The sequence below is a fragment of the Sciurus carolinensis genome, chromosome 4, assembly GCF_902686445.1.
Source record: "Sciurus carolinensis chromosome 4, mSciCar1.2, whole genome shotgun sequence".
Classification (NCBI taxonomy): Eukaryota; Metazoa; Chordata; class Mammalia; order Rodentia; family Sciuridae; genus Sciurus; species Sciurus carolinensis.
The window spans coordinates 73,914,833-73,935,966 of record NC_062216.1 but is presented as its reverse complement, the minus strand read 5'-3'; the positions used below and the strand labels follow the sequence as shown (position 1 = coordinate 73,935,966).

General features: G+C 38.0%; 1 pseudogene; it reads left to right on the top strand.

Moving 5' to 3' along the window:
* Nucleotides 1-21,134, top strand: part of LOC124982756 (antigen WC1.1-like) — a 181,071-nt pseudogene that overhangs the window by 7,810 nt on the left and 152,127 nt on the right.

Genomic DNA, 21,134 nt, shown 5'->3' with positions numbered 1-21,134 from the left:
TTCTCAAAAATAACTTTGTTTTTCTCTTCCAGGCATCTTATGTAAGTATAGGTCACCTTATAAACAATAATTTAAAAGATTAGAATCTGGACAACCATCTGTATATTAAATAATCTATTTTAGTTCATACTTGCTTCTATGCTTAATGCTCTTTGTTTAAAAGGGTTCCTCCCCACCAGGTAACCTTGATTAATACCTGTGTTCCCCCAGCTCTGTGAATCTGGAAAATCTCTCCTGGTGTTTTCAGAGTTCGCCCACTATTTTTAAGGGGACATTTGCCTCAGGAGAAAATGGCTCATCTTTGTCTTTTACTTCTCTTTGAAAATGGTTCCAAAAATTCTTGCTGTCCTGGGAGCTCTACAGTACTTTCCAACAGTATTGATGAATTACCACTTTCCTAAAGTCACTCCTAGTGGTTGGATTAAAACAGAAAACTCCTTCTATGTCGGAGATTTTTATCTCAGTTGCCATCCCTACATTATTATTTAGTTCAATTGAGTTTCCCTTTCTCTAACCCCTTCTGTAAAAAACCAGACACAGCTGCTGCCCCAGTGCAATGACTCCTGGTCTGACCCAGCAGGATCAGCAGCCTCAGAGGGACACACTGCCAACTGCTCAGGTGAGCAAGGACCCAGCACAAGACCCTTCTTCCCTGTGTAAACGCCCACTGACATGACCATGTCTCTCCCCATACAGCAGAGAGCTCCGCCTGGTGGATGGTGGTGGCCGCTGTGCAGGGAGAGTGGAGATCCTGCAGCAGGGCTCCTGGGGCTCTATCTGTGATGACAACTGGGACCTGAGTGATGCCCACATGGTGTGCAGACAGCTGGACTGTGGAGTGGCTCGGGAGGCCACCATCTCTGCTCTCTTTGGAGAGGGGTTAGGGCCCATCTGGCTGGATGAACTGAACTGCACAGGAGAGGAGGCCCACGTGTGGCAGTGCCCTTCCCAAGGCTGGGGGCAGCACAACTGCAGGCACAAGGAGGACGCGGGGGTCATCTGCTCAGGTCTGTGGTGCACACTGTGTGCAAGCTGGGAGGGCAGGGCATCGTTCAAAGGAAGATGACTGAGCCCTAAAATGGGTTTGGGGGAGTAGCTGCCAGGACAAGGTGGGAGGAGGCTCCTTACCCAGTACCTTTACTACCAACAAAGGAGAAGGCAAGGTACTTTCATTTTCTCCTGAAGCAGCTGAACTTCTTCTGCTCCTTCCTTTTTAACACTGTCCCTGAAACAGTCATTCTCTATAGTTTCCATTTGAAAAAGGTTATTCTTTGTTATCTATGGTGGAAAACTCTGACGCCCACTTGATGTGTTTCCTGATGCTGCTGTAACAAATTAACATAGACTTCATGACTAGAATCAACACACATTCATTATCTTAAAATAGCATTCATTAGAAGTCTCACCTGAGTTGCACTGGACTAAAAGCAAGGTGCATCCTACTGAGGCTCTGGGAGAACTTGTTTCCTTGCCTTATCCACCTTTTAGGAGATGCCTCTGTTCTCTGACTTAGGGTCCCTTTCTTATTCTTGCAACCTACGATCTTGCAACTCTGACCACTTTTCTGTGGTCAAATTACCCTCTGACTAGGGCCAGAAATATTTATCTTCCTTTGAGGATACAGGTCTAAAGATGTGATTAGATTGGAATCACATGATTAATCTAGGACATTCCATGAATATCTCACCTGAAAAGATCTTCATCTTAGTACTGTCTGCAAAGCCCCTGTGACATGTGAGGCAATGTGTTCTTAGGCTCCACAGATCAGGAAGTGGCACATTTGGGGCTCCACTCTTCTGCCACCCACTATCCACAGTCCTATTCCAGAGTCTGTCAGATGTTTGGTCAGGAAAGAATGCATGCATCCTCCTTGCTGTAGAGCCTTCAGCTCAGTGTTCCTTGCCCTTTCATTGTCATAGAAATAAAAAGACAAACACAATTTAGCAAAACAGTTAAAAGCGACAAAACTTCCACTCTTCCACCTCGGGGGCACTTCCTCAGCAGAGCCAACAACTCCCACTACATAGGAATAAAGGAAAACACAGCAGTAAGAGTTGAATGCTCACTCTGCCCCATTTTGCTCCTCTTGCTTTCAGAGTTCCTGGCCATCAGAATGGTGAGCAAGGACCACGAATGTGCTGGAGGTTTTCTACAACAACAGCTGTGGCAGTGTCTGCCACAGCCCCATGGAAGCCATGACTTTGCCTGTGATCTTCAGACAGCTTGGCTGTGGGGACATTGGGACTCTAGACTTCGTGGTTCCTCCCAGGGAAGGTTCTAGACCCCAGTGGGTAGATGGAATTTGCTGCCAGAAAACTGATACCTCTCTCTGGCAGTGTCCTTCTGATCCTTGGAAATACCTTTCTTGGTCTCCAAAAGATGAAGCTTTATTAAGTTACAGCAGTGTAGTGCCCCAAATTCTATCAAGTGCTTACTTTATAGAAATCCCTTGAAATCAGACCCTGGGTGGTGTTGGGATGGTAATCTTGGGATTCAGGCAAATCTATTATATCTGATAGTGATTTCATGATCCTGAAGTCTCAGTAAATGACCAGGATAACTGGGTTCTCCTGAACTTCTCATGACCCTTTACCTCCTCAGGCACCAGTTCTGTCTCAGATCCCATCCCGGAATCTTCTCCTTACCTTGGATCCTCTGCATCATCCTGGGAGCCCTTCTCTTCATGGTTCTCATCATCCTTAAGACTCAGCAGAGACATGACGGTTACCTGTCCTCCACATCTCAGACAGATGCAGACAGCTGGGATTCTCCTGGTTCACAGTCAATCTTCTTCAGTCACTCAAAATTTCATCACTAGAAGGAAGAGATCATTTTTTCCTTATTGTTTCAACTGACATGGGATCACCCTCTTGGACTAGGCTTTCTGCTTATGAATGAACATGTGTTTCATGGGGAACAGGAAACTGTGGTATTTAATTGAACTTCCCTCTTTTGGCATCTGTGAGAGTATCCAAATTGTTCTCATGAATACCTTAAGGTAATGTGTGGTCTGTTATTGAGATACTGAAGAATTCAGAGAAGTCATGTCCTGCCCCCAGTCCCTAAGGCACCACAGCCTGCTATGGAAAAGTTTGTTCATGTATCATTTCTGCTTTTTACTGTTACTGACTCATCTCCTTTCTCATAGATGAGATCAAGAGAGTGCTCTGCACACTGCAGTGTGTATGAGGCAGCTCTATCAGGCAAATTCAGACAAGCCCTGTGTACCCCCAGATATCTTTTAGTCTTTCCATGTTAGTCTTTTTCTTTTTATAGATTGGGAACTTTTTTGTTAAACACTATTAGTTATAAAGAATAGGCGGTTACATTGTGTGTATTTGTACATGCATATCATAATTTGATTTAATTCACTTCTTATTACTTCTGATTATCCCTCCCAGCCACTCCTACATATCCCCTCTCTATACCCCAGTGCTCTCCCTCTTACATTGGTGATTCTCTTTTTTCCTTTATCTAGCATCCACACATATCTTTCTGCATCTGACTTATTTTGTAAACTATGATGCTCTTCAGCTTCTTCCATTTCTTCTTCATTATGGCTGAATAATAGTCCATTATGTTCATATCTTACATTTTCTTTCTCCAGCCATCTGTTTGATGGGCAACCGGGCTAATTGCATGACATAGTTATTGTGAACTGTGCTGCAATAAACATGCAGGTATCTCTAAAGAGTGCTGATTTTCATTCTTTCAGATATAGACCAAGAAGTGTTACCCCTGGATTATGTTGTAGTTCTATTTTAGTTTTCTGTAGAAACTTAATACTCATTTACTTAGTGATTGTATTAGTTTACATTCTACCAGCTGTGTATATGGACTGTTTAGCACCACATCCTTGCCATGCTTTATTGTTATTTGTACTTTTGGTGTTTGCCATTCAAATTGGGGCACGAGGGCTGTAATCTCAGTGTAGCTTTGTTTAGTATTTTCCTGGTGACTAAAAACATTGAACATGTTATCATATAATTATTGGAATTTTTATCCTTCTTTAGAGAAGTATTTATTCAATTCATATGCTGATTTATTGAATGGTTATTTGGGATTTTTCCTAGTTTTCAGTTATTTTAAGTACTTTATACATTCTACATATTAATCAATTGTCAGAAGAGTGGTTGGTAAAAATTTTTCTCCTGTTCCTTAGACTGTCTCATCAGTCTGTTGATTGTTTACTTTGCTGTGCAGAAAGTCTTTAACTTAATGTAATACCATGTATCAATTATTGCTATTATTTCCTGAACTGTGGGCTTCTCAGGAACTCATTACTTGTGCCTGTGGTTCGAACTGTTTTATTCTAGAAGTTTCAAATTTCAGATCTTATGGTTAGGTCTTTGATCCTTTCTGAAGTGATTTTGTATAGGGCATCTGTGGTATATTTTGAAATTGGGCATCGTGATGCCTCCAAAATGGCTCCTTTTGCTCAGAATTGCTTTGGCTATTCTAGGTTTTTTTGTGCCTTCACTTCAATTGTAGTCTTGTTTTTCCAGCCCTGTAAAGAATGTCATAGGTATTTTGATGAGAATTACATTGAATCTGTATATTACTTTTGATGATATAACCACTTTAGCAAATTAATCCTGCCTATCCAAGTGTTTCCATCTTGTGGTTTCTTCTTCAATTTCTTTTTTCTTTTTTTCTTATTGTTTGTTCCATTTAGTTCTACATGACTACAGAATACTTTTTGATTCATTGTACACAAATGGAGTACAACTTTTCATTTCTCTGGTTGTACACAATGTAGAGTCACACCATTCATGTAATCACACATGTACATAGGGTAATGATGTTTGTTTCATTCCATCATCTTTCCTTCACCCTACCTCCTCCCTATTCTCATTTTCACTACACAATCCAATGCTCCTCCATTCTTCCCTTACCCTGCCCCCCACCATTACCCCATTATGTATCATCATCCCCTTACCAGAGAAATCATTTGACCTTTGATTTTTGGGGATTGGCTTATTTCACTTAGCATATTTTCCAAATCCATCCATTTAACTGCAAATGCTGTAATTTTATTCTTCTTTATGGCAGATTAATATTCCATTGTGTATCAAGGACCTAAGAATTAGACCAAAGACCCTGTACCAAATATAAGAAAAAGTAAGCCCAAATCTTCATCATGTCAGCTTAGGCCCAGAATTCCTTAACAAGACTCCCAAAGTGCAAGAAATAAAAATAAGAATCAATAAATAGGATGAATTCAAACTAAAAAGCTTTATATGCAAAGGAAACAATCAGTAATGTGAAGAGAGAGCCTACAGAGTGGGAGAAAATCTGTACCACATGCACTTCAGATAGAGCACTAATCTCCAGAATTATCAAGAACTCAAAAAATTTAACACCAAAACCACAAGTAACCCAATTAATAAATGGTCTAAGGAACTGAGCAGACACTTCACAGAAGACATATAATTGATCAACGAATATATGAAAAATGTTCAACATCTCTAGTAATAAGAAAAATGCAAATCAAAACTACCCTAAGACTTTATCTCACTCTAATTATTATTAGAATGACTATTATCAAGAATACAAGCAATAATAAATGTTGGCAAGGATGTGGGGAAAAGACTCATTCATACAATGCAAATTGGTGCAGTTACTCTGGAAAGCAGTATGGAGATTCCTTAGAAAACATGGAATAGACCAACCTTTTGACCCAGCTTTACCAGACCTAAAAGACTTATCTAGAGTTTAAGGTCTCTTAAATATGGAATTGTACCATATGAAAATAGGGATAATTTGACTTCTTATTTTCCTGTTTATATGCCTTTTCTTTCTTTCTCTTGATTCTCTTGTTCTGAGTAAAATTTTAAATACCATATTGAATTAGATTGATGAGAGAGAACATCCTTTTTTTATCCCAAATTTAGAGGAAAAGTTTTTAGTTTTTCCTCATTCAGTATAATGTTAAACTTATTATAAGTAAAGCTCAAAAATAGCCTTAATTAGATTGGGGTAAGACCTTTTAACCCTACTTTCTTCAGAGCCTTTATCATGAAGGAGTGTGAATTATTTTTCAAAGTCTTTTTCTCTATTGAGATGATTATGTGATTTTTGTTCTTTTATTCTATTCATATGTTGCAATATGTTTATTGATCTTGTATGTTGAACCATCCCTATATCCCTGAAATTAACCAATTTCATTGAGATGCATAGAACATTTAATCTATTGTTGAATTTTGTTTGTCAGTATTCATTAAGAACTTTTGCATCTGTGTTCAATATGAGGCAGTAATTATCTTTCCTAATTGTGTCTTTATCTGGTTTTGGTATCAAGGCAATACCAACTTTGTAAATGTGCTTGACAACATTCCTTGTTTTTTGTATTTCTTGAAATAGTTTGAGGACTAATGGCGTTAGTTCTTCCATAAAGGTCTGGTAAATTTCATATGTGAATCCATCTAGTACTGTAATTTTATTTGATGGGAGGATTTTTACTATCTCTTCAATCTCATTGTTTGTTATTAATCTGTTTAGAACTTTTATATCTTCTTGATTCAATTTTGGCAGGTATGTGTATCTAGAAATTTGTTATTGCTAGAGTTTCTCATTTATTAGAATGAAAGTTTCGAAAATAGTCCCTAATGATCCTCTGGATTTCATTCTTATCCATTACAATATCTCTATTTCAACATCTAATTTTGCTAATTTTGGTCTTCTATCACTTTCTTCTTGTTAGTTTAAATTAAGAGTTTATAAAATGTTTTGATCATTTCAGTAAACCAAGTTCCTGTTTCATAAAACCTGTGTGTTGATCTTTGACTCTCTATTTCATTCATTTCAATTCAGATCTTTATTATTTCTTTCCTTCCACAATTTGGGAATTTTTAGAAAAAACAAACAAACAACTCCCCACTTGTTTTGTTTATTTCTGTTTTTCTAAGTCCTTGAGATACATCATTAGATGATTTATGTAACATCTCTGACATTTTTAATGAAAACGCTCACTGAACTGAATATTCCCTCTTATAACTGCCTTTGCTTCGTCCCACAAATTCTGATATATTGTGTTTCCATTTTTTGTATTCTAGGAATTTTTAAATCTACCTCCTGATTTCTTCAATGACCCACTAATCATTCAAAAGTGCATTTCTATATTTTCTGTAGTTTCTCTTGCTATTGATTTCCAGTTTCATTCCACTATGACCTGATAAGATGAAAGATATTATTTTAGCTCTTAGGCATGTTCTAAGACTTGTATTTTGGCCTTTTATATATGGCAGGCAAGATCTGGGGCCCAGGGTTACGCCACATACACCCAAGATGGCAACTGGCAAAAGCCAAAGGGCGTGCTGAATGCCCCTTGAGACTAACAGGAAGCATTTACCATTGGCTGTATGATAATTAGTTCAGCCGCTCAGTGCGTGAACAGATATATCTTACATGTATGCTTTAGCTCGTGATCGCTTGACCTTTATTAGCATTGGATGGACATATCTGATTACAATTGCTTATGCATGAGACTGCTTATATATTGAGGGTGTTATCCGAATAAAGTGGAAGCTGCTTCATGAACTTCTGAAGTGTACATGTCATTTGTCCCACTTGTCAGTGGCAAGCAGCAAGTGGTGGCCCGTACGGGGAGCGGTGACGTGCAGGGAAGTAATAAAGGAGAAAATTTTTCACTAGCACAGTCAACTAGCAGTCAACTAGCAGGTTTCCCTATTTGAGGAAACAGTAGCCTTAAGGTTTCATGGAAGGTTCCCCTAGTGAGGGAACATAATGAAAGGCTGTCCCAAGAGACAGCAAAGGGCGTCCTGTAGTAAATGAAAATGTGTAAGGTGTTATTTGTGTTCCTTTTCTTGTTTGGTTTCTGTTTGTTGTTGTTGTGGTGATATGGACATTAGTTCATTTCTGTCTGACTTCCAAAAAACCAAAATTTCAAGAACAGTTAAGAGAAGGGGAAAAGATATTAGAAACTGTCAAAGAACAATCGAGCTTCTGAAAGAGAAAGTAGATGTTCAGACCTCTGTGCCTCCGCCAGAGCAGTATTAATTCCAGAGATGGGAGTACAACCATTACCAACTTCAGTTGTCGGCCCATTACCTAAAGGAACAGTGGGACTAATTCTGGGGAGGAGTTCTTCTGATTTAAAAGGGTTAAATATTATCCCTGGAGTTATAGACCCTGATTTTACAGGAGAAATAAAAATCCTTGCTTTTTCACCAAGAGGTGTAGCAATAATAACTCAGGGTGATTGCATAGCACAATTGTTGGTCTTACTCAGCTGCCATGATCAATATCCATCAAAGAATATTATAAGGGGAAATAAAGGATTAGGTTCTACTGGTCAAAATATGGTCAGGTTAACATTGGATTTAAAATATAGACCTATGACAAAGTTAGTGATAGAAGGCAAAAGTTTTGAGGGCTTATTAGATACTGGGGCTGACAAAAGTATTATCAAATATGGCCCAAAGCCTGGCCACTTCAACAGGCAGATCAGATTTAAGGGTATTGGGTATAGCTTCCAATCCTAACAAGAGTGCAACCATATTAAAATGGAAGGATGAAGAAGGTCATAGTGGTACTGTCCAACTGTACGTCCTCAAACATCTCCTGGTAAACTTGTGGGGGAGAGATATCATGGAAGAGATGGATTTACATCTCACATCTGAGACCCCATACAGTAATCCAAAAGCTAATCAAATGATGTTAGCCCAAGGACACATATGGGGAAAAGGGCTTGGGAAAAATAGTCAAAGACCTACTTCACCCATTTTAGTTACTCCAAAACAAGATAAAAAGGGATTGGATTTTCATTAGGGGCAACTGAAGCAATTAAAATAACATGGAAATCTGATAAACCTGTCTGGGTCCCTCAGTGGCCCCTCTCAAAAGACAAATTAGAAGCAGCCCAGCAATTGGTTAAAGAACAACTAGAGGCCGGACATATCGGACACATCAAACAATCCACCTCTCCTTTCAACACACCAATATTCATAATAAAAAAGAAATCAGGAAAATGGAGGCTATTACATGACCTAAGAACAGTAAATTCTATAATGGAGTCCATGGGACCTATTCAATTAGGATTACCTACTTTCTCAACTATTCCAGTTAATTGGTCCTCCATTGTAATTGACATAAAAGTTTGCTTCTTTTTCATTCCGTTACATCCCTCAGACACCAAAAGGTTTGCATTTACTGTGCCCTCACTTAATAATTGCTCTCCTAATAAAAGATGTGAATGGATAGTCCTCCCACAAGGCATGGCCAATAGCCCCATTATGTGTCAAATATATGTAGGCAAGGCTATTGAACCCATTTGCCTAGCAAACCCTCAACTTTTAATCTATCATTATATGGATGATACTTTGCTAGCTCATAAGGAAAAACTTGTCTTAGAGCAATGTTATAATTCCTTACTAAAGTCACTGGAAAGATGGGGCTTACATATTGCCATTGATAAAGTGCAACTGACAGACACCAAAATCTTCCTGGGATCTATCATAAATGCAACTTTGGTTAAACCCATAAAAATTACCATTCAGGTGACAAACTTAGAACTTTAAATGATTTTCAAAAACTTTTGGGTGATATTAATTGGATTAGACCTTACCTTCATTTACCCACCTCAAGTTTGGGCCCCCTGTTGATATTCTTAAAGGTGATTCTGACTCCCTTTCTAAGCGGGTGCTTACCCCTAAGGTTCGAACAACTCTCAAGCTTGTTGAAACAGCTATGGAAAAGGTTCATCTTGATCGTATTGACCTAGCTAAGCCTTTATCATTCATTGTCTGGCCACAAATAAGTTACCCACAGGAGTGTTTTGGCAAAAGGGTCCTATTCTATGGGTTCACATGAATTATGCCCCTAACAAGGTCTTATCTTTGTTTACTGAATCTGTGGCAGAATTAATCCTTAAGGCATTAAAAGTATCCCTTTCCACCTTTGGATCACATCCCTACAATCACTATTCCATATACTACTGATCAGATACAATACCTTATTAATAATTCAAATTCATGGACTAGTCTTTACTAGTACCAGTCTTTACTAGTCTTTACTACTACTTCTGCTGTGTTTGACAATCATTTGCCATCTTATCCTCTTCTCCAGTTTTGGAGTCAACATCCTATAATTTTCCCTAAAGTCGCCCGAAAAGAACCTATTATAATAGCTGCCCTAATATTTACTGATGGATCAAAAAATGGTACAGGTGCTATTACTATAGATAATGTTACAGAAACATTGCTGTTTAATACTCTATCTGCACAACAAACAGAACTATTAGTAGCTATAGAAGTATTCAAAACCCACCATGAGCCTTTTAACCTATTCTCTAATAGCAAATATGTTGTTAATGCTGTTCAAAATTTAGAATTAACTGGTCTGATTTCCCTCACCTCCACTAATACTAAATATTTACAATGCTTACAAAAACTTACCTGGGACAGAAAAGATCCTTTTTTTATTGGGCATGTTAGGGCTCATTCTGGCCTTCCAGGTCCTCTAAGTTTACACAGTGATTTAACAGACATGGCCACCAGAGACCCACATATCTTTGATGCACTTGAAAATGCAAAACTTTTCATTCCAAATTTCATGTAAATGCTTCTACTCTACGTACATGCTATAAAATTACTAAGGCAACAGCTCGGGACATAGTCAATTCTTGTGCTAAATGTGCTACACTTATTCCTAACCCCTCGTTAGGAGTAAATCCAAAAGGGCTTCAGCCCAATCATATTTGGCAAATGGATGTAACTCATTATGGCCTCTGCTCATAGGGGAGAAAAAAACCAAAGATGTAATAACACACTGTTTACACTCTTTCTCCATCCTCGGGAAACAAATTAAAACAGATAATGGTCCTGGATATACGTCCCAGGCCTTTAAACAATTTTGTTCCACCTTTGGTATTCAACATGTCACAGGAATTCCCTATAATCCTACTGGACAAAGCATTGTTGAGCATGCCTATTTAACACTTAAAAACATGCTTTATAAACAAAAAGAGTGAATAGTGACATCATACAGACCCCCATAAGACAAATTACCTGTTGCCTTGTTCATCTTAAATTTTTAAAATCTTCATTCTGAGGGCAGATCGGCTGCTGACCATCATTCAGAGCCTAATAAGAAACATCTACCCTCAAGTGCTCTGGAAGGACATTCTATCAGGACAATGGAAAGGCCCAGATCCGGTGTTAATCTGGGCCCAAGGATCTGTTTGTGTTTTCCCACAGAACACACAATTGCCAATTTGGGTGCCAGAGAGATTGGTCAAGGCCTCAACAGCGTCCCCAAAACAGGAAGAAGATGAGGAGGCTTCTCCCGCTGATGGTGTTGGCGATTTCTCACCAAGTTAATGGAGGAGACTCACATGAACTATGGGAGATAGCAAAGATGTGGCCCTACCAACTCTTCTATATCCTTCTATTTTTATAACAATTGGCCACATTTCTCCAGTCTGCTGTTCAATGGGGAAAAGAATGGTTTGGGTTTTTGTCCGTGGGAGGTTTATTGTGTGTTCTGTGCATATAGTGTTTATACAAAACGTGTATACATCGGCACAGAGAAACAGCCATTATTCGCCAGGCTCTGGTCGCAATTGATGCTGGCTCATCCCCCCAATTCTGGTTAAATATGCTGGACCAGTAGTCAAAGACAGGTAAGATTCATGGGGAGCTCATACCTACCTAAGACAGGAAATAAGGGCTAGAGCCTCATTGTCCAATGATGGGTAAGGATGTTGTTCTGCCGTGGACAACCTAAGACAGGCATGGTCTTATATAAGTAAACAGGGGGAAATGTGGCAGGCCAGACCCGGGACCCAGGGTTACACCACATGCATCCAAGATGGTGACTGGCAGAGAGTCACAGGGCGTGCTGAATGCCCCTTGAGAAAAACAGGAAGTGTTTACCATTGGCTGTATGATAATTAGTTCAACTGCTTAGCGCGTGGACAGATATATCTTACATGTATGCTTGAGCTCATGATCGTTTGACTTTTAATAGGATTGGATGGACATATCTGATTACAATTGCTTATGCATGAGACTGCTTATATATTGAGGGTGTTATCCGAATAAAGTGGAAGCTGCTTCATGAACTTCTGAAATGTACGTGTCATTTGTCCCGCTGGTCGGCGGCAAGCGGCAAGACTTGCATTTTGGCCTAATATAGGATACCTTTTGGAGAAAACTTCATACCTGCTGAAAAGAAAGTGCATTCAGTTGTTGTTGGATGGGTTGCTCTTTACATCTGTAAACTTCATTTAATTCAGTATGTAGTATAACTCTCATGTGTCTCGTTTTTGGGGGGAGGGACAGGGATCTGGATTACCCATTAGTAAGAATGGGGTATTCATGTCACCCAATATTATTATATCAAGCCCTATAACACCCTTCATGTTGAGCTTATTTGTTTTATAAAATTGGATGCACAGACATTCAGATCATAAACATTTACGTTCATTATATCATTTTATTAAATTTTTCCCTTTACCAATATTCAGAACCTCCTTTCTCTATTTTGAATAATTTTGTTTGAAGTTTGCATTGCCAATATGAGTATAACTTTTCCTGCTGGTTTTTGAATTCCATTTACATGGAATATCATTTTCCGTCTTTTCACTTTCAATCTGTGAATGTCTTTGCAAATGGGGTGTTTCCTGCAGACATCATACAATTTGGGCTTGATTTTTAATCAAGTTGCATTTCTATCTGCTTCAGTTAAATAAATGTAGTTATTTACAGTCAGTTGTTACGGAAATATATATACTAATACCTGTCTTCTTTTATTTCTACTATTTGAAATTCTTATTTCCTTATCTGATCTCTAATGAAATTTATTATTTTCCATGATCTGTTAGTTGCTTTCATCTTCACCTTCTGTGCATAGGAGTCTCTTACATATCTTCTGCATTGGTGGTTTAGTGGCCATGAGTCCTTTTAATTAACACGTAACTTGGAAGGTCTCACTTCTCTGTCAACACTGATGGATAGTTTTTTATGGATGTAATAATCTAGATTAGTGGGGGCATTGTTTTGTTTTGTCTTCCAAGTCTTGAAATACATCATTCTGTGACCTCTTGGCCTTTAGATCTTTTCTAAAACGTCTGCTGTAGTTCTAATGAGCTTGCCTTTATAAGTGACTTGGCAGCACTTCTCTCTCTCTCTCTCTCTTACAACTTTTAAAAATACTTTCTGCATTCTGAATTTTGGGCACTATAACTATCATATGACAAAGAGAGCTTTTTGGGTCATATCTGCTTGGACTTCTAATTACCTCCAGTGCCCACATATACATCTCCTTGTCAAGATTAGGGAAATCAGGGGCTATTATTTCACTGAATAAGTTTTCTATGGCATTAGCCTGTCTCTCTACTCCTTCCTCAGAATCTATCAGTTTTAAATTGGCTCTTTTAATACTATATCACAGTTCTTTTATATTCTGTCCATTATTAATTTTTGTCTCCATTTCTGTGTGAATGTTCTAGTTCATCCATCCTCTCTTTAAACTCTGCTGTTTGTTTTTCTGTTTGTTCTAGTTTATTTTCTAGACTATCCACTAAGGGTTTTATGTGACTTATTGAGTTTTTCACTTCCAACATTTCTATTTGTTTTTGTTTTGTTTTGCTTTTTCATAATCTCTGTCTTTTTACATGAATGTTCTTTCATGTAGTCTGTTGGCTATGTTAGTTCATTTCTTAGTTCATGTTAACAATCAATATTTTTAATTCTTTCTCCAACATGTATTTCACTTTAATATGTGTGGGTTCCTTTATTGGTAACTTGTGAACTTTTGGGAGCATCTTACTGCCTTTGTTTCTTATGTTACTTATGCTTCTATGTTGAGATTTGTGCATTTGGGGAAGGATATCTCCACTCTTCTTAAGTGAGGATGTTTTAGTAAGCTGCTTTCTCTTTTGTATGTGTCCCAGGCTGGGAGAATTTCTCCGCTCCAAAGCACCTACTCAATGTGTTCAAAGTATTATGTTCAATCTCCTGCACTGCTCTGAGGGAACAATCAGGGTTTACAATGAGAGCTTGGCAGCAGATCATACACTAAAATATAACAAAAACCTGTTGAACTATTCTCAACAACTCTATTATTCAAAGACAAGAAAGAGGAAATGATAATATACAATAGATAGTAAAACTGGTAAATATAAATATTAAACTATGTAGAAATTAAAAGGAAAGGGAAATGGAGGCAAAAATAAAAGGGTTTTTGAGAGAAGAAAGAGAAGAAAAATGTGAAAATAAAGAAGAGAGGGGACTAAAAATGAGAAAGAGAAAAAGGAGAAAAGTCTAATTAGTGAGTTAAGAATATATATAAAATTGGTAAAAGTATGAAATAACAAATGACAGGAAATAAAATAACATGAAAGATAATCCAAATGAAATTAAATACATGTAGGGAAATGGATAAAATTCCTCTTTGCTGAGGTATCTAAGATGAAGGGACATCCTCCAAGGACTTCTAGTTCTGAAAGCGGCCAGTATAAGGCCTTGGCAAATATTTACGCCTCAGGGGCATATCCTGAAAGACACTGTGCATAGAGGTGGCAACTTAACCAACTGCCACTGTGGTGGGGGTGGGGAGCACTAGATTTATTTTTCCCACATCTCAATCAGCCTCCTGTTCAAATGACCAACTTCACAGACTCAGGGATGGAGTCTATCCACCCAGCCCTTACCGTGCCTTCCTCTGACTGGAACCTGGGCAACTCTCTCTGCTCTCTGATGGTGGCTGGATATCTCCCTCTCCTGGATGGCAGCTTTGTGTGCTCTCAGGTTTTCATGAAGCACAGGGAGAAACCCTAGGTATTGGGACTATTCACCAAATTGTCACTCGGGTCTCCTCTTGGCAGCTCTGGAAACTCCACAGCAAGCCTGGGCACCAATGGGAGCCCTCCTATTGCAAAAAGGAAAGATTCAAAGAATCTCCTGCAGGAGGGCAGGTCCCTCTGCTGCATGGGTGGGGGCTTTCTGTGAACCATAGGAGTTTTCAGATTGCAAGGAGCAATGCCTCCCACAGGGAAGGAGGAGTGGGCCCAGTGTTGTTCCCTCTGTGGACAGGTGGGTCTCATGGCCCTTCAGCTGCAGCCATCTATCTCATTGAATGTATCATTCAGATGACCCACTTCAGGGGCATTACCCCTCACTATGATCTCCAGGGGATGAAAAGATGCTGGAATTCATGTTTCCCAAAGGCTTAAGTGTACCAACTAGATGCTACCCACAACACCTCTCCACTTAGAAGATGAGGAGAGCAGAGTACTTCTCACACAGCAGCCCTCTTTGCAGAGCCTACAAGGATAAATTCAGATTGGCTTTCTCTTCTGCTGCTGTTTCTGTAAGAGTTTTGTCAAATATGCTTCTGCCATGGGAGCAGAGTCTGCTCTGATTCTCACTCTGTTCCAGTGACTAGAACTTCTGAGTTTCACCAAGTCTCTGTCCAGGATTGAACCTCAGTGCATTCCTTCTTTCACCTGCCATGCTGAGTAGCTGTTCTCCAGCTGTTTTGATTCTGAACACAGAGGAGCTCAGATGTGCAGCCTGCTTCTGCCCACGTCTTGATCCCTCCTGTACTAGTCTTTCCTTCTGTGAAAGAACTCTGTACGTCTTTTTGAACCACTGACACCAGGTTCTCCCTACTGTTTCAGGCACCTCTTTTTAGTCTCTTAGAAAAGCTGCCAGCTCTAACATGGAAGAGGAGCCATCCTCTCTGAGACAAGAAGACCCTGGGCATGATGACACTGAGCCTAAAACCATCTAGAACCATTTTTAAGGAAACCGATCTGTAGAGAAAACCCCTCTATGATATTATTCCACAATTAAATGAAATTTCTGTCTTGTTTGTCCCTGAAAACCTGTTACATATATCTGTGATGAAAGGATCATTCATAATAAATACACTGAGCTTTGCAGACCAGTATATTTCTCTCAAGAAGGTGTATGCATTCACTCCTCATGACTTTAGAAAGTTCATCTTCAAAAATATCCCTTTCCCCCTGGTCGGATCTCATTTGAGAGATCTGAGTTATCACCTCCCACAGACTGAACTCTTACCTTCCTTTTGGTGCAGAGAATATCGTTTTTCACTGGAATACCATAAAACTCTGAAATGGTGTCCTGAACTAAGCACTGACTCACAGGAAGATGAACTCCAGAAACACTATGGCCCTACCTTACTTCAAAATGTTGGAAACATGTAGGTATAGAAAGCTCAAAGCCCTTATCTCACTGTAATGAGTTTCCACATTTGAAAATCTCTTTGTTCAACCTCATTAACTACTTTCTTACAGTCATTTTAGGAATAAGCAATACCGGTTCTGCATTCAATAAACACATCACTCTCACATCTCTGTGTTGTACATGTTTCTTCCCTCTGCAATGACCCTCTTTAGTCTCCACACCTTATCTTTTTCTCCATTATCTCCCCTAATTTTATCTTTCTCATATCAGTTATCAATATAATAAGTTAAACTGAATTAGTGTAATAATCAGACACAATGTAGCAGAATCCTATTGGGAAACATTTACATATTATTTTTCCAATGCTTAAAATAAGTGATTTTTGATAGATACACTTGTCATTCAAAAAAACATATTTGCGTGTGTGTGTTTTACTTCCCTTTTTAACAGGCACGTCTTAAGTGTGTGTTATGCGACATACATGGTCATACATGAATAAGATGGTCAATGGATTAGACAAAGGGGAATGAAGGAAAGGGAGAGGAGATGGGAATAGTAAAGATGGTAGAATGATTCAGACATAACTTCCCTATGTTCATATATGAACACACCACTAGTGAAACTCCACATCATGTACAACCATAAGAATGGGAAGTTATACTCCATGTATGTATAATATGAAAAATATACTCTACTAACATGTCAATCTAACAAGAATAAATTTTAAAAAACAAAAGCACTAATGGATGATCATGGTTTTTCAAAAACACATCATTTTTCATCTTTTAATACATCCCACTATAGAGGTTTACCTGGATCTTTCCAAGTGGTAATAACTTTCTGGTCAAATTTTCAGGAATTGCCCAAACTAATGGTATAGAATAAATTATCCAGGTCAGAAAAGACCTAGTTCCTATTGAAAGGAAATAAAACTAAAAGGAAAATGAGACCCATTTGTTAAATCAGTATCAGACTTGGGATAGCAGCAAATAAAGAAAAAGAGAAACCATTTGATTGAGAACCTGAAGATTCTCTTGTTCAAAAGTGGGAAATTTTAAAAAATAATTTTACATCAACCTCAGTGTCATTGTGTCTTTTGTTCTGGGTCTATACCATTAATCTCAGCCAGCTCTATGCACCAGTCACAGAAAGGAAGACTGATGTGGGACGCATCATAAAGACAACCACATACCATTTTCCTATTTAGGTATAAACAATATGAATGTTTAATATTATATGTTACTCTTCATTTAACTTTCTGTATACAGGTAATGAGCTCATGCTTATATGGAAGCAATGAAGACTGAACTTAAATTATACACAATATAAGAAAAACTTACAGTGTGCCTTTGTCCACTTCTGAAACTTCACCAGTCCTGACCTCTAGGTTAATGGAGCAGAAAGGAAAATCTGCTGTCCCCTGATATGACAAAACTGTCAACCAACATGTAGTCTGTGGACTTCTGTGGCAAAAATACAGCCACCCCACATACAGAACATGTATGAGTCAAAACTAAGATGAACAATAAAGTCTAGGATCTGCAATTAGCATTTGGTAGAAAATAAAAATTAGACATAAAATTTAAAGACTATAGTCATAAAAATCTGAAAATAAGACAAGATCAAATACCCAACGTAGGACTAGAGACAGGCCAATAGAAAAGAAGAATATCCTCAAATGATCAGTGGAATCACCATCTAACTGGCTGTGTGTCATTGAGCTGTCCATTCTTCCCTTTTTTTTTCCTAGTACCTCTTTACATTCTAGCACAATTGTCCAGGCTCATTTTATATCACAGTCCCCTGGTTCCTTTTGATGGAGAGTAAGATTTATTAGCCAAGGTCTGAGTCCTGGGTGAGCTCTTTCCTACTGGGATAAGATTGCTTTAAGTTCATTTTGAAGAGAGAGAAAAAGATTATAGATTATTTTAAAATCATTTGTTTTTAGAGACACCTCTAATTCCAGTCCAATACCTCAAGATTCTTCCTGGTTGTTCCTATTGAAATTGGAATTTCCTTTCTCCAACAAAGATATTCTTGCAACATCAATACTCTCATTCCACTTCTCAGTTCTACAATACACACAAGGTAGATTCAAAAATTACCGTTCTATAAAAATAACAACAAAGCTATTAAGGGAAGATGAAGAATTTCTTGCAGTTCTTTTTGTTTTAGATTAAGATAAATGCTCAAAATACTATGTTCAAGATTAGTTGAGTTATATCTTAGTTTTTTATTTTGTATAGTTATGTTAGCCATTTAATTCACAGTTCAGTTTGTTTCAGTTTAAATAAAAATAAAGTTTTCCAATCTTTGTTGATTAGGATTTTTTCCTTTGAATGTATATAACAATAACAGCTCCCGTGGCAGTATTTTGTAAGAAATACTCAAAGGATGGTACTTGTTCTTCCTTCCCTTCCACCCCGTTTTCAACCCACACCCACTCCCACTCTCCTACATATCTCCAAACATTGTCTAGACCTGAGGTTATAGCTGCTCATTTTATCTGCCAATTTGTACTTTCTAGAGTTCTCTTTACTTGTTACCAGGTAACTTCTTGTTACTCTAATTCTATTATAACTAATAATAACTATTAATTCTTTTTTTTTTTTTGTACCAGGGATTGAACCCAGGGGCATTTAACCAATCAGCTACATCCCCAACCCTTTTTAATACTGTTATTTAGAGACAGTGTCTTGTTGAGTTGCAAATTGATTTTTGAATTTCCTTTACAAATATTTGCAGATTCTCTTCATGTATTATTTTATTTCTTCTTTCTAACACAAACAATACCCCATATATAATTTTTGTACTTTGCATTCTTTTACCTGGCAATATATCCTGGAAATCATTCTGTAGAAAGAATATTTTCTATAGAATGAGAAACATTGCAACATCTCCTTAGTGCACCATAGTGAGGATGTGCCATCTTTTATAATACATTTCCTATGCAATAATATGGTATTTACAACATTTTGAAATTGGAGATGATAAAATGAATAATCTTGTGCACATATGCTTTTGTGTTTTTGGGGTTTATCTTCAGGGAATTTTTGCAAGTGAGACTGCTGCAGCAAAGGATAAGTATCTATATTGTTTTATGATAATGTTTTTAGATTCCTCTCATGAGAGTTGTGCCATTTTGTATACACTCACCCTTCACCAGCAAGGTTTGAACATCTATTTCCTTCAGCCTTATAAACTGGCTGTGTTATAAACCTTAGCATTTTGCAATCTGATAGATGAGAAACCGTATCTTAGTGTAGCTTGATTGTATTTCTCTTATTACAGGGGAGGCCTCTTCTCAAATTGTAAGGGTCATCTTGTACCAATTTTGCAAATGTATAATTATGCCCTTTTGCTTATTTTTCTATTGTATTCAGGACACCTTTTTCTCCATTTGGAAGGGACATTTTTATTAACGATATTAACCCTTTATCTCTGTGTGTATTTATATATATATATATATATATAAATATATATGTATACAGAAAGATATTTCTAGTTTATCATTTATCCTTTGATTTTATTTTTCTACATCTTGTTCAGGAAAAAAAAATGAGGTCCAATATCAGGTTAGACTCACATTGGTTATATAAGTAACAAGACCTGTGTGTTATCTATTTTGGCATAACAAATTATGTCTTTAGGTCAGGCTCTCTCATGAGGTGCAGTTCGGCTGTCTGTTGGTTTTGCAATCATCGGAAACTTCATCTTGGGTTGGAGAACCCATTTCTGAGCTCACTCAACTTGTATTAGGCAATGGTCATGTTCTCCTTTGTGCGATTTACATGGACTGCTCAGGAGTTTTCATTGACCTTACATGTAATACATAGGTGCAGAGACTAACAGAGACAAGAGAGACAGTCAAAACAGAAGTCACCATTCCATGGTAACCCAATATTGAATGTAATTATCTATCACTCACACATCATTCATTTATTAGAAGTCAGTCACTATGTCTAGCCCATCTTCAAGGGGAGAATATCACACAAGGCCATTGGGTACCCAGATTCAGGGAAAACATTTATAGAGTGGCACTATAGAGGCTGTATACCACACCTTAAAACTGATCATTGTGGCAAATTCCACAAGTACATCATTATGTGTATATACAAAAGTAATCTCAGGACACAGATTGAACAAATATATGACAAGTCATTGTTCTACCTTTCCCTCAACCTATTTTAATTTGTAATTTCCTCCTCAAGGATAAATAGATTCAAAAGTTTGCAAGTTACAGGACTAATTGATACTTTAGTTTATAAATTGATTTTTTTAAATTTATTTTTATTGTACACAAAAAAGATACATGTTGTTTCTCTGTACATGAAGTAAAGGTATACCATTTGTGCAAACAAACATTAACATAAGGTAATAGTGTTGGATTCATCCTGTTATATTTTCTTCCCCCAACCCCTCCCACCACTCTGTTCCCTCTACACAGTCCCTCCTTCCTCCATCTTGCCTCCCTCCCACCCCCCACTATGTGTCATCATCCGCTTATCAGAGAGATCATTCGTCCTTTGATTTTTTGAGATTGGCTTATCTCACTTAGCATGATATTCTCTAATTTCCTTCATTTGCCTGCAAATTCCATAAATTTATTATTCTTTATGGCTGAGTAATATTCCATTGTATATATATACCACAGTTTCTTTATCCATTCATCAACTGAAGTGCATCTAGGTTGGTTCCACAATCTGGCTATTGTGAATTGAGCAGCTATGAACATTGATGTGGCTGCATCTCTGCATCTCTGCATGTTAGGTCCTTTGGATATAGACCAAGAAGTGGGATAGCTGCGTTAAAGATGGTTCCTTTCCAAGTTTTCTAAGGAATCTCCACACTGCTTTCTAGAGTGACTGCACTAATTTGCAACTCCACCAGCAGTGTGTGAGTGTACCTTTTTCCCCACATCCTCGCCAACACATGTTGCTGCTTGTATTCTTGATAATT